The following is a 15,282-nucleotide window of genomic DNA, read 5'->3' as shown; positions in this document are numbered from 1 at the left end:
GCTGGAATTATGTTTTATTTATTGCCCCACACAGTATTTTTTCCAGCAGGCTGTAGCAGCCAGAAAGGCACTGCCCTGTGGATGCAATAAATTCACCCTTGAAAAAAAAAGAAAAAAATGAGAGAAGAAAGAAGCATGAATATTTAAATTAATGTTTCACCAAAGCAATAAAAAAAATCTGCATGCCATCCTCAAGGTCTCCTGACAATCTACTCCCCAGTGCTTACCCCGCCCCCCTCTGCCAAACACACACCCAGACTCATACGCACACAAACACACACATGCACGCACACACACGCGCACACACACACACATGCTCATATGCACTAAGACAGCATATTGAATTTGTGGAAGGTGAATTGAGTTGGGCTGGATAAATACGTCTCTGTGCTGGAACTTGTGTTCTTTAACACACAGATGATGCATCATGTCTTGAGCCCACTCTGCTGTTGCCAGGGTAACGACCATCGTGTTGGCCTGCTGTGCAGCGCGCTCGTCTCTACTAATGAGCATTTGGCATGGTGCCAGGACAGCCTCTGCCTCGCCTGCCTTGCTCTCTCCCTCTCTTTTTCTCTCCCTGTTTCTCCCCCCTCCTTGCTCTCTGTCTGTCTGCTTCTCAGTGCTCCAGCCCAGTCGCCCACTGTGGTTGTGGTTTTGTCAGCTGTTATGTCTTCATTTATCTACCCAACCTTCCTCCTCATCTCAGCATAGAAAAGCCTCTGCTGCTGTGTGTTTGTCCGCAGTCAGTTGTCTCTTTTGATTCTTTCCCTTGTTTCTCTCTCTCAAGTTATCGCTTGTTGTGGTCAAACCAAGTGTTCTCGCTATTATCTTTGTGCTTTTCAGTCATAGTCAGGTGTGGTCCCTTTTAGAATGTTAAGGCCAGGCATATTCCAAGAGGACAAAGTTCTTCCTCCATTTAAATGAGTTGCTTATTAATATAGTAAGTGGAGTTGTGGGAAGTTCATTAAAATGATGCAAGAGGGAAGATCAAAGAAGTGTGAAGGCAAACATTTCGCGTTTCTGTGTATTGATGAAATGAGAAATGTGGTTTCAGTGTTCCGTGAGAGAACTCGGGGCAGCGGGTAGAGCCCTGGCCTGGCCGATACCTGACATTCCGATGCTTCTCTGCTGGGAGCCAGCGCTATTGTCTAACGCACCTGCGTGCAATGAAAGATTCATGAGAGCTGCCGCCAAACGCATTATTGATCATTCATTAATTTTTGAAGGAGGTAGAAGGAGAACCCATCTTGCTCCGGTGCAAAACACCCCCCCCCCCCCCCCAGCACAAACTGGGCAGAGGGGGAGACTGAAAAATAAATCGAAAAGCAAACAAAACCCCCAGATCACATTATTTCGGTACATTTAGCCCCCTTTTTTATGTGGCCGCTTTTATAGGTTTTTTGTCTTCTGCCGTCTGAGTGGTTGCTGGGCTCGGTTCCATTTGCATACTCACCAGATTGGAATTCTCCCGCATGGTAATATTGGGTCGGCGGAGTGACAAGCGAGCGTCTATCTCTCTGCTGCCGTTTGATTGCCAGTATCTAAATATTGCGCCTCTTTAAAATGCATATATGCAGAATAATATGCAAAAGTCGGCAATAAAGCTGACGGTCCTTTATCATGGGCGCTCCCTGGCGCTGGCGGAGCGGTGGGAGAGCGGGTGCGCTGTTTTTCTCCGGGAGATGGAGACGGATGGTGCAGGCAGGCTGACTGCTCATTAGGAGCAGCGAGAGGGCTGCACCCCTCCGAAGAGCCTCGGTAGAGGTCTCATTAGAGTCCCCTCCTCTGTCTCCTCTTTCTGTCTGTCTGCCTCCCACTCTCCTTTTGCCCTCAAATGCCAACCTTCTCAAGGAGAAAAATGGGGGGAGCAGAGACTCAGAGGACACGCTATCTGTTGTGTTTGGGGGGGGGGGGGGGGAGAATGATTTTACTCAGAGATTTGTTTGTGTGTTCGCATGTGTTTGTGTTTTCTGTGTGTGTTGTGTATAGTGCACCACTCTAATCTACCTGTGCACTTGCACATACACATACACATGCAAGCACATACACCCTTGCACACCATATACACACACATACACAAAACCATTGACCCCCTTCTTTCAAAGCCCTTTATTCAATGTAACCATTGATTTTATTGGTATCAAATGAGGGGGTTTCAGCTACCTTAAAAATAGATAGATAGGTAGATAATAGATCTTGGTGTTCATTAGAATGATAAGGCTTGAATTTTGAGCTGTGAACTGTACCCATTATTTTCAGTGTTACTGTTTGTAGTTATTTCCTGCAGCCACAAAACTAGAGCTGATAGAATTTTGATAGAATTCTACTGTTTGGTAATCAGCTAAATAGTCTCACATTGGGTCCGTGCTGCCCACCATTCCCCTGAGTTTTTACCAATATGAAAGACTTCTGCCTCTTAACTGCCTATTTAACAGGGGCAAGCCTGGGGGTACTGCTGTACTTAGTCTCTCAACTGAAAAGCACTGCATGATCTAGAGACACACCGTAGGCCGAGCCTCCTTCGAGGGAAACAAATGCAAGATGGTATCAGGGTTATGTATTGTAATTAACAATTAGTGATTGTGTTAGCATTTTGACTTAATCTCAGCCCTGTTTTTGATGCTAGAGGACAAGTGGCCTATTGTTCTTGGATTACTGGTCTTGAACACCACCCCACACCTCACAGCCCCCTTTTCCCCTCCTCCGCTCCCCTGTTCCCACTAGTGCTCCCCTGGGATAAAGGTGCCCCTGCTGTGAGGGAAACAATAGCAGGGAGAGCGAGGCCTTGGGACGAAGAGGACAGAGAGTGGGAAGGACAGAGAAAAGCCAGCGAGTGAAAGAGAAAGAGCAGGACGTCTGTCTGTATTATATGGACATAGACTTGGAGTTTATCTGCATGCCTACCATTACAATGGTGGTGTCATGATGGTGGCATTGCCACATTAAATGATAGAGCACAATGTGATTTCATTTACAGAGAACAATTTGTCATAAACAACTTCAAACTGTATTGGAATCCGAACCTCTGGAGCTGAAGAGGTCTTGTTTAGTACTCTTTTCAAAGTGTTATATGGGAGTACACTTAAATCCCTTGAGCAGTTCATGCAATATTCTAGCGTTTACAGTAGAAAGAAAATGAAACATGATCACTGAGTTTCATTGAATTATTTTTATTATTCCAATGTTAAATATGTGTATGGGGGCACTTCAAAGTGTCTGTTTCTTTTAATCATTATCATTAACAGTCAAAACAATGTGCAGGTCTTGGGTAAAATTCCTGGATTCAGTCATTGCGTTCCAATGCCCTTTATTTTGGGCCAAATCTTGCGCAGGAAGCAGAAGAGAACATCTTTAATAATGATGAAGAGAACTGGATTGGGATTAATCTAATCTCTTGATCATCTCTCATCTTTGGGGAGGCTTGTGTTTAAAGCTTTTGCCTGATCAAAGCTATAGATTTGCAAAACTGGAGATCTGCAGAATCCCTGTGGTATACAGACAGTGTCTCTCAGGTACAACAAACAGAGCTTATCAAGTCTTAAGGATCCCCGCTTTCATTTCCTATAACATTGTAGGCTCGTGCAAAAGCCGCTGATTTTATCACTCATATACATACACAGACGCAAAGGCATGATCCTTAGTGTAAAAAAGGGAGGTTATAATGTGAAAGAGGGAATATTCTAGGAATCTAAATTTAGGTGCATTCTGTGCTGAGGACAAAGCGAGGGAGGGAAAAAGAATGTCTGTGAATTATTGAGCAGAGGGAGGGATCACTGCATGCAGATTAGGTTCATCTGCGCTCGGATGAAAGTTCCTTAACTGAGCGGTGGCCGTTTGAAATGTAACCACGTGAAATATGTATGGCATATATGAATGACAATAAGAAAGGTATACGTGTGGCCTTTTGACCACTGATTTGCACATGGCGCTGCGAAGCCTCCTTTGTGCCTTCAGGAGAGTCGCAGCCTAAATGAATAAGTGATGAGGATTTAAATGGGGGTCGCGCTGGGAGGGGAAAAAAGGCCCGTAATTGTGCGGCTGGAGCCCGAGCCCCAGGAACACGAGGTGCGAAACCTCGAGGTGGCCCTGTCCCCGTCCCGTTGAGGCCGCCGCAAGGATTCTAATAGACTGGACTCACTGGAGCACTCTGCATAGGTAAAGCTTCCACAGCTTTCGTAGCTACTCAGACTCTCTACAGATTTAGCAGTATTAGTACAGTTCCAGATGAATTGTGGTGGTTTTTTTTTGTTATTGTTGAAGTCCTTTGTCTTCCATATGGACTTTCTCTCGGTGGTGTTTTACTAATTGTGTAAATTAACAATGAGGTTCAATGGCTGGGCATTGAATTGCCCTTGACATACGATATGGTGGGAACTTTTCTTTTAAGCACATCTGCAGGGAGCAGTCCTCAGCAGCCCTCGCTCCCCACCTATTCCAGATACACCGTACCCTCCATCACACAAGCCTACTGGAGCAGCCTACAGGCAAACATTTTATTTTATATGTTTGTATCTGATTCCCACTTGTCAAGGGCGTGCATCGGAAAGGACGGTGTAGAACCGAGGTGGCAGAAAGAGGACAGCGGAAGGAGAGTGAAGGGATGACGAGAGGAGAGATGAAGGAGCAGATAATGGCTTCCAGAGGGAGCTCAGGCAGTCTGACAGTCCTGTAGAAGCCGCCCTGTGCACTGCTGCTCGCTGAAGCTATATTTATCCCTTTTCACATTTCAGCCTCCCACAATCAGCCCCCCTTGGTCAATATCCAGGCTTCCGAGATAGCAACGTAATTTAACCTCATTTAGATGCATTTCCAATCATCAAAAGAAAGAATAACTGGGACATGTCAGAAAGGTAATTTTTATAAGTGCACATCAAAACTGATTTTCTAATTGCAATAATTCTGTGCAATGTTTTTCTTTGCTATAATCAGCAATCTGCCCATTGGACATATAACCTCTGTGTGGGCTGAGTAAGGTATTTACAGTACTTATCATGGTCAATAATTTTGAGTCACCATGTTGATAATGAACCCATATTTTTAATTACTGTCTTGTCACCACTTTCATTTGCTAATATCATTACATTTATTGATATTAGTGGTTGCTGCATTCATTTGTGGTGAAAGTGACATAGAAATGTTGTCCCGTGCTTAAAATTATGAGAGGAAGTTGTGAAGATCAGTACATTACATCAGGCAGTGGATAAGGGAGTGGGCTCATATTAGTTAGAGGGCACACTAATTCTCATGACCAATGTGGCCCATGGTTGAGAGCCATGCTGCTTACATTGACCCTCTCATGTGCTGTTGGCTTTGTACTGTGCAGAGAGGAGGCAGTGTGCAAATAATCGAGAGCATTAACGCCGCCTTGCCAGACACCCTGCACTGAGGGTTAAGCAGAAGGGAGACCACGCTCCTGGGCCCCATATCACCCCCATTACTACCAAGCCCATGCTAAGCTTCTGTTGCTTTCCCTTTCCTTTGCCTGCAAATCAATATTGTAATTCGCTGGGCCCTCCTATCCTCTCCACTCTGACCCGAGGTCATCTTCTTTTCCCTGGCCTGACCTATGCAGTCATCTGCTAGCACTGTACTGCTACAATGTGCATGTGAGGACCAAGAATTCTGTTATTACTGGCTGCCATCTCTCCTAAATGCTGTCATCAGAATAGCATCTGTCCTTATATGCAGGGCAATGTGAGAGTGTCTGATTTTATCACTCCATATAACAACTACAGTGTGTGTGTGTGTGTGTGTGTCTTCCAGACATGAGAGCTGTATGGATGAACCATCATCACTCCCACTGTGCTTGTTACTTGCATATATTTGATACAGATGATCATTGTTGGCTAGCCAGTGTGTGTTGCCTATCCATAATGAACAGCATGTAAATCTATTTTGACTGAGTAGAAGGGATGATTCATTCCCCCTTTCATTTGGTGAGTTATTTTTGCTGTACATGTACTGAATATATATGCATATAATTTGAAAGATTTGGCTTACATAGAAAAGATGGATTGCCAGGCAGATCCATCACATTACTTGGAGGATAATTGTAATTTCAAATAATATATTTAATTAATACAAAAACATTAAGAGATGAAAATCAATAACATGAATAGCATCAAGTGCTCTGTGTTTATTAACTATCCTGTATGTTATGAACATATGGTTTTTCTCATTACCTCCTCACACTGTCCCCAGAGACACCATTTCAGCTGCTCTCAATGCAGAGTTATAAGTGCAGGCCAGGGATCTTCTGTGTTTAGCTTTCCCATTGAAGCTTTCTGTGCTTCTTTCTCCTCTCCTTTAGTGATAACCTTTTGAATTCTTTTTCTGCGTCTCTTTAATTTATCCACAAAGCAGCAGAGACCAGTCTTGCCAAGCTGTTGTTGTGTGTGCCACATGGGGACAAGTCAGCTTTGCACACATACACACACACACACACACACACACACGCACACAAACAAGCAGGGATTACTGAAGAGAGGGTGCTGTTTTTATATAGCAGCACACTGAAGTGAGATATGTCTCCCCAAATGCAGGTTGCAAACACAGAGAAGATGCACACAAGAGTCATGTGTGCACATGCTAGACATGGAAACACTAATTGAGCTTTGCAACTAAGTCCCTAGATTCACACGCAAACACACGTCTCACGCAGCACACCAATTATCACATGCAAATAGGTTAGGAAGAAGCCAGTTCAGGGAGTCAATTAGTGGTAGCCCTAATGGTAAAATGGAGAGATTTATTTTAGGTGTGTGACACCACAATTCAGGTTACATATTACACATTACTCCCCTGAAGACTGACTCAGTGTTAGAAATGCTCTCAGCCCAATGTACATTGTGAAGAGCAGCTGCCAGATTCCAGGAAGTTATGGGTGGGGGGGGGGGATACAATTAGCTTAGGTAAGATGAAGAGACTTCTAATGATTTGTGGTTTCTACCAAACAGAATAATACATTGATGATTGAGTGGGCAGATGCCCAAAGGCATCACCCATCTTGCCCTCTACTACCCCGTAAGGCTGTCTAATTTGCAGTGAACGAGAGTTCTAGAACATTTCCATCAGATCACTCACAAGTATATGAAGGTTTGTTTATCATAGAGGCATGAATTGAAAAAAATATATAATATATATATATATATATATATATATATATATATATATATATATATGACAGCCAGCTAGCCTTTATCTGTGTGATGTGAAATTTGTCCTGTATCTGAGTACAATGAGTTCGGTTACCTCTCTTCCTTTCTCACTCTGCCCCTCCCCCCTCTTTTTTGTTTTGCCTTTACCTCATCTCTGCACTCCAGGTTTGTGCATTAAAGGAAAGGCGAAGCATGACATTTATAATAGGCTGAGGCGAGCGATATCTGTTTCCTTCAGTTGTGATTAAGGAGATGTATTCCCCCTCCAGTGCTGGCCCTCCTGTCATTGCTGTGGAGGGAGGGAGGGAGAGAGGGGGGGGGAGGAGGAGAGGGGGGGGGGGGGAGAGAGACTGACCCCGCTGTATATGAATATCAGGGAACATCGCTGCTCAGTAACAGCTTATCGTTATTACCTACATATGAAATGTTTTATAAATGAATTGTCTCCATGTTGTTTGGTGAAATTTGTATACCGCACACATTGTCATTGTGTTTGGTCCCACACCCATGTGTGTCTGCGAATGTCCTTGTCCAACTGTGTTTTTCTCACACGCCGCATGGAAGCGAAAACAAACAAAAGGCCTGTCTCTAATCCCTAAAGAGGTTATCAGTAGCAGAGGGGATAGGGCCTTCTTGCCGCTGCAGTGAAATGCATTAAAATCTGTAAATGACAGAAATCAGGTCTGTGTGAAAATGATAAATCCACCACAAAATGGTACCTTGATAAATTTCTGGAGTCTGGAAGCTTGCGCACCACGCTACATGGCAGGGCATGCTGGCCCGCGGAGACAGCTGGACAGGTAATTGGTTGGATGCCGAGTGTAATTCAGCCTCAATAAATCCATTTCACAGCTGGCAGATTTCCCACTTCTTCCACCCTGACTGAGAATGAGTGGGGGTGGGGTGGGGGGGGGGGCAGAGAGCAGAGATGAGGAGGGCGGGGGGAGACAGATTGAGATTGAATGCAAGTTGGTGGGGGATATAAGGGAAAATGAGAGTGGGAGAGAGTACAGGGAATGGGGGTGGGGTGTGAATAATATGGTGTAAGTGGAAGACTAAGGAGGGAACTAAGCAGAATGTTTTTGGTTAGGGATCTCGTCAGCCATGTAAGCCTGAGTTTGAGAACTGATAGTGTACAGAGATGAGGTGGGATGAAGGAGAAATGGGAAACTCCAGGTACCTTCTCAGGTGCCAAATGTCTGTGAATGAATCGGTGATTTTTGTTCACAGCCGAACTATAGATATATAGCCATCCCGCTTTTCTTTCATTCTTAGGGCAGATGAAAGTCCATCCAGGCCTCTAACGTCATCTCAATAAATATGTCTTGCAGCAGTCATACTGTACCGTAAACAGGGGTTTCAAAGACTGAGAGCTGGAGTTGTAGCTGGATCCTTTTCATTAAAGTCTCTATTTTCTAGCAGTTTCCCCAGTGTTAGAGCGGAGGTGCATCTGCTAGGGGTGTTATTATATACTCTGATCAAATGAAGTCTAGCACACCCCTGCAGTGCTGTAGTAGTGTTTGCCATGGGGGGCAGATGAATTATGCATGACTTGGACGTGCGGTATTTATGTAAAGGTAAGCTGTTGATAGGAAACAAAGGGCTATGGAAATAGGTATATACTGTATAAGAGTATATATATATATAAATATAAATATATATATATATATATATTTGCATGTACTTACATACAGTCCTAAAGGTGCACACACAGATTTCACATTGTATGTGTTATAACATTTTATTTCATTTTCATTTTATTGTTTCAGTTTCAGTTTTGAATTTGGTTGCCTCGCCTGTTTGTTAAATGGCAATTTGTGAATTGAGGAACTCTTATTCCAAGCATGTTTATAAATAGTGTTTTCATTGCAACACAAGCCAGGAAATGGGCACTTCAAGCAATGCCTTCCTCAAAAGAAGACATGGGCATGCATAGGGATTTAAAATAATATTTGTGTACTTCATAGTTATCTATAGTAGGAGTACTGCTGTGTGGCCTCACCCTATTGAAATTCCAATGTTTTTGCTTTTTACATAAATGAAAATAATTTCTGTATGTGCCATTCTTCATACAGATCCGACAATATGAAACTTATGAATGCAATAAAATATTAATTTAATATGTATACAAATCTGCATGTGTTTTAAAAACCAATTGTTATTCATTGTAACTTAATATATTTATAACTAATTAACTTATATTGTGTACTGTGTAGAAACACGATACTTTAAGTACTTTAAAGAGACTGTACATCTGAAAACATGGGCATGGATAACATGAAAAACAGATATCAATATTGCATGTAAAGGGGAGACTACAATCCTGTCATAATAACATTAGATGTATAGTATGAAATACCCTGCAGATTAAAAAAACTTTTTTCAACAGAGTATTGAATGAAAACAGACAATTTCATCAACTCCATCATCTTTTGTGGCTGCCTTAATGGCTACCTTTGTAATATTCACAAGTTTTACTGTTTACTTAATATTGTGTGGAATAATGCAGTTTAATAAGATTTTTATAAGCATGTTTACCTTTAAATTGCATGTTTATCCTCACATTGTGTAGGTTGCTTGCATACTTGTGCTGCTGAGTGTTTGTGTGTGAGGTGGCAGAGTCTGAGTGGTCTTATCGGGAGTGCAGAGCAGTACATAGGGCTCTTGTTTTGAGGATGGCTCTCATTATAGTTCAGTCCCTGCTGACTGACAGCACCTGAGACTGTGAGGTAAACAGCAATCAGCCGCCCTGGGAGCACAGGCACTGCTCTATGACGGTGCCTCAAAGGAAGGAAGTAATTGCAATTTTCCATCACTTAGGAAGCTGATTTTACCTGTAGTTTCAATGCTGGTCATATGCAAACTCTTGTCTTTTCACAGACAGGCAGAGATTGGGTGGGTTTGTGAAATTTCACATTTATGACGTGACACGTCACCAGAATGTTGCCGGTTCAAGTACAGTGAATACCAAACTATCTAAACGTGGTGCGCATTTTCTCTCTGACTGGTAGTCAGCATTACAGGGATGGACTGGAAATGATGACCCTGCAATTGAACAATGTTCTGTCCAGGAATTCTAGATATACTTCTATCCATCCCTTAATGACACTAATCCCACAGCAAGGACATCCCTGTGTCTTGGAGTGTGACAGTGGGAATATCCACTGTATGAAACAGTATTCAATAGAGGCTTTATTTCTATGTACAGTCCTTCGCACATACATAGATATGGCGTAAGATTAAGTGAGTCTGAGAATTGTTTCCCTTTTGAATGTACAGTTGAATAAATTGTCTCTTAGTGGTTATCACACTGGCATATGTGCATGTGTTTGCTCATGGCATGTCTGTCTGTGCATTTTTATGTCTGCTTTTATGAGCAAGAATGTGTGAGATTGCCCTGTGTTAATCTCACTAAGTTGGGTCCCGCAGTACTTGTCATGCAAAGCCGTTCCCCACCTCCTGCCTTGTCTGCCTGCACACAATGGGGTAGCACATTTTCCCAGGCAACGTGTTTGCCTCGGCTTTGAGGGGGAGCAGCCTGTTGGTCTGACTGGTATTGACAGGCCATGACCTCTGTCTCAGTGCAGTGAGCTCATTCACTCAGACACCACCAAGCCGAGCCCATATAGGGGCCCTCGCATCAAAAGCCCTGGGCTCCTCCACTAGTATTCATCATTAAGACAAAAATTATTTTCACCTCCACAAGGGAAGATGAGACGGGGAACTTTGTGAATTAATGTGAAATATCACATCATGGACATCAAGAAGTACATCTCTGTACATCATTTTTGGCATTCTCTTTATCAGGATGCAAATTAAAAAGATGGGGAAGGGTTGCTGTTGGATATTTTTCAATGTCTTTCTGCTGAAATTCTAATCAGAGCATGACCGAAACATAAAAATCAATGAGGTATCTGAATTAATACTCTCCTCTGTGAAGAAAAATGAAACACCCACACACAGGGTCATGAAGCAGCCGTCACTTATCAGTATTTCACCCAATTATTTATATTTAAAGCTGAGTTTCTGTATGTGGAGATCTCCAGTAGGTAAAGGGACAACAGCATTAAATGGAATTTCTAATTATGATGTGAGTGTAGAATATGATCATTTCAAAATGGATATCAAAGATGTAGTTATTTACACTTTAAACTGTTGTGCCGTAATACTGCTTTAATGATGATATGTGAGATGAGGACATCAGTGTAATTTTTTAAAATATTAAAACTTACCCAATATAGCAATAAAAAATAATGACAGAAAAAAAACCATTAACTCAGCCATTTCATGTTTGCAATGTGAAGCTATCTTGGTCTGGTGACAGTGCACCTAGATATGTTAGATAAAAAGCTCTCTCATCCACTGTAGCTTTGGGCAGCATGTTTGGATTATGAAACAGAAGAGCCTGAAATTGCAACTGCAGGCTTCGCCCTCAGATTCCAACCTCAAAGCTGTGGAATGTGCCCAGGCCAGAACTCCGCACCGGCACGTGTGGCCCTGTTTCTGTTCCATCTAGGCTGTTCTGTGAGCCTCTCATAAACACTGTTACAGCATTACCTCCGCTGGTACTTAGAACACAGGTTTAGCAGAGTGAGCAAACATTATAACACACTCTGGACATATTATCTTGTACAAAATCTGTAAAAAAAAAAAAAAAATATATATATATATATATACATACATACATATATTTTTTTTTTTTCCATAAACTTGTATGTGAATTAGGGCCTGGAATGCAATGATTCAATTCGGGAAGTAGTTACATCGGTTTGCCCTTTATTCACAACTGACAAATGTGAATACAGATTTCAGCAGCAAGACCTTGTCAAACAGATAAAAAGTACAACCTTGTGTAGCATTGTGGGAATTTTATTTGAAGGAGTTCCTAACACAAATGGACACGTACATGTGTGTACAGAATACATTTTCATCCTGTAATTGCAAGACCCAGGTTGCCAGCTGAGGAATTTCCTACTTAAAAGCTTTTTGCCCATTAAAAGAAATGGCTTTCTCAATCTCCCTTGTAACGTCAGTATTGCTGTTCAGAGAACTAATATACCCTTGAAAGGGTGAAAATTGGATAACTGGGATTTATATCATAGCAAATGACAGGGATATACTCCTTCTCACTAGGAACTATTTTGTTGGTACATAATCAGGGCAAAGGTGATTAGGAATACTGTGAGCGAAAGATGTTCCGCTAAGCAGCACAATAGTTAGTTATGACAAAAGTGTCTGCCAGCTGAGGCAGAAATACTTTCTTCAAAAGGGTTAATGTAGTTAACAGTGCTGAGCCATTTAACATCTCTGTGCCACTGCTTTGTTTTGCTTGTTCAGTGCAGAGTTAAAACGTAGGCAAATTCCAGAACAGAAGCTGAACTGTATTTACATTGTTACCTATTTGTTGAGGGTTTTTTAGATCATCATTGGTTGCTGATGACAGAATCATTGATGTATCAGCTTGTGGACTGCACTGAAAGAATCGAGATCCTTGCACAAGGGATAATGTTGTAAACAAGTGACTTCACTATATTTGGAGGCAGTGAAACCAACTAAATGACTGAATTAAAATTGTTTTTATTTTGAAGGTCAACATGCAACACAAATTTTGACTGCTCCAAATACCCCTCAAAAACAAGAACTGTACACTTTCACTGTAATGTGGAAGGGAAACGATCATCTAATTTATAAAGTGACATTTAATTTCTGATGGTTCTGTTGTCTCTTCACACAAAGTTTCAATCTGAGAAGGTTTAGGGGAAAATGACCGTAATGAAGGATTGGAGCTGTAGGGAGAACTGAGAGCAGGGCCTCTGACCTTGTCCCAATTGGCCTGTCTGCTCTGGCTGCCTTCCATAGCCAAACTGTCACCCAGGAGACCAGTGGCCTGGTTACATTATTAAGTCTGTATTTAAAAGCAGCATACAGGGATGACATGCAGTTCCTGTTTGGTAGTGCAGGAAGAATTTCAAATTGGCAGAGATATCGAAGTCCTTTTTAAAGGTTCAGTAAAAGACCACATTGTGGGCATGTTCAGATTGACATAAATACTGGGAACACCATGAATGTGTCAGGAATTTTAATTTTAGCTCTTTCTTTTGCTCTGGTTGCACTTATTTTCACATTCACTTATTTTACTGAATGGGATTCGCAGTGACATAAATATATATTTCAACCTCTTACAGAACAAAATTTAAATATTTTATTTAAAGTCAACATACAGTACATTTCCCATCCCCCTAGGGTAGCAATTACAGCTATGAGTCTTCTCAAGTGTCTCAACGAGCGTTACACATTTAGATTTTGGAATTTTTGTGCATTCCCCATGCAAATTTGCTCCAATTCAGCCAAGCTAGAAAGTCTGTGGAAATAAATTTTCAGGTCATATGAGAGATTGTCAATGGATTTAAGTCTGTGTCTGTGCTTTGGCTGGGCCTTTCCAAAATACTGACCTTGTTTTAAAGCCTTTGTGCTTTTGGTTGTGCCCCATGGGTCATTGGCCTGTTGGAACACAATTTATTGGCCTAAATTCAGATCTCTTGCCAGACCTCTAGCCTGAAGCAGGTTTGCCTCAAGGATTTGCCTGTATTTGCTCCATCCATCTTTCCTTGATGGTAACAAACGTCCCAGTCCCTCTGTATGTTGATTGGGAAAGCCAATTATGTTTAATTTTATACAGAACTTGTCAGCTTTACAAGGGCCTTTAGGACATGGGGTGACATTATGGCTCTAGAGCAGAGATCACCAAATCACAGTCCTCAAGGGCAGAGAACTGCTGGTTTTCTACCTTTACCTACAAGTATAAGACAGCCTGGTCAACCATAGCGCTAATTGTTCAGGTAATTACCCAGAAAGAAAACCAGGGCTGAATTTGGACCCCCTGATCTAGGGCCTGGACAAGTGTATATTACCTGCTTATTCTTCATTGTCAAGATCTCGAACTGTTAAATTCCACCATACCAGCTATTGTTGAGTCAACGAGTTGTAATAACTGCATCTAAAATATATTTCATTGCAGATACAAATTATATGGCCTAATATATATTGCATTCATATTTCAAATATATATTTGCTTAAAATCTATATGCTGTGGTGAGTTTGTTCACTTCCACCAAACGCTGGTTGAGATTATAGCAAACGTTAGAACGGACTGTAGTATGTGGTTGCTATCCTGACGATGACGGCAACAGAAAAAGAATTAAATGCAACTTAAAATGTGGGTATCACTAAGTGTAACAGAAACTTAGTGTACGAGGTTTCTAAATAAAGAAACATGCAATTGCAACGCACAATACAAGAGCGCACCAAAATACAACAAGGTACCTTGTTTCTGCTACCGCTACTAAACAACACAATGGCAACCATTTTGGGTCTAGTACTTGCTCGCGGACAGAGGAGGAAGTGGTCCTACCAGTCGATAGCGCTCACATTCTCTTCCTGTGGGACAGAACTCAGGAGGAGGAGAGAGGGAGGTTAGTGAGTGAAGAAAATGGCGGGCGTGCAGGTTGACTGTGTCTCTCCTAAATGCTGCAAACACATTGAATTCCTGTAGCCTTATTACCGGCTTCCATATTCGCTCTCTTGCACTTTATATTCACGAGGTAAGTGCATCGTTATATTTCATTCTGAACTTGAATATAGCTTGTACTCGTTTAGGTTGCTACTTTACAGTTGCTAACTTTTACGGCTAAGTATGTTAGCCGAAAGTGCAGCCAAGCTGTCGACGACCGACCCGGTTTGCTGCTGGTTATCATATCCTAGCGTGTGATTTGGGCATATATCGTTCTCCAGTCGACTAATAAAAAGATTCCTTCGTTGTGTTTGCTACATGAAATGCTGAGTTCCCGGTACAGCGAACTATATGTTCATGCCGTAGTCCTAGCTAGCTGGGACCGCAGAGTTGTCGTTGACCGGCTGTGCTGTAAATTGAATGCCCGAAAGCTTGACAAAAACGCAAAATACGATGTACTGTATTTTCAAGTCAACGCTAGATGAAACGAACAGGCTGTGCGCCATTTTAAAATGATACCAACTAGCTAGGTAACAAAACTCTGTTTATAATGCATTAGTAGCTCATGTAAGATTATCGTATGAACTAGCTGAGCTATTTGGCTAGACTAACGTT

At 42.0% G+C, this 15,282-nt stretch overlaps 1 protein-coding gene and 1 long non-coding RNA gene across 14 annotated transcripts in view; one reads left to right on the top strand and one right to left on the bottom strand.

The window, feature by feature from the left end:
- Nucleotides 1-15,282, top strand: part of LOC118220891 (trinucleotide repeat-containing gene 6A protein-like) — a 100,377-nt gene that overhangs the window by 49,613 nt on the left and 35,482 nt on the right. For 3 of the 13 annotated variants that reach the window (XM_035405316.1, XM_035405319.1, XM_035405320.1), the window contains exon 1: nt 14,584-14,758. The exons of the other annotated variants lie outside the window; for them this stretch is intronic. The gene's annotated coding sequence lies outside the window, so the exon portion shown is untranslated. Of the gene's footprint in view, nt 1-14,583; nt 14,759-15,282 lie in introns of those variants that run through there. 13 annotated transcript variants of the gene reach the window in all.
- LOC118220895 lies at nt 7,193-9,774 on the bottom strand. Its single transcript, XR_004764029.1, has 3 exons — nt 9,696-9,774; nt 7,877-8,039; nt 7,193-7,446 (listed from the first exon to the last, which is right to left on the bottom strand). It is a non-coding gene; the product is annotated as an uncharacterized LOC118220895 (long non-coding RNA).

This window comes from Anguilla anguilla, chromosome 2, assembly GCF_013347855.1.
Source record: "Anguilla anguilla isolate fAngAng1 chromosome 2, fAngAng1.pri, whole genome shotgun sequence".
NCBI classification, from domain to species: domain Eukaryota; kingdom Metazoa; phylum Chordata; class Actinopteri; order Anguilliformes; family Anguillidae; genus Anguilla; species Anguilla anguilla.
This window is presented reverse-complemented; position numbering and strand designations above follow the sequence as displayed.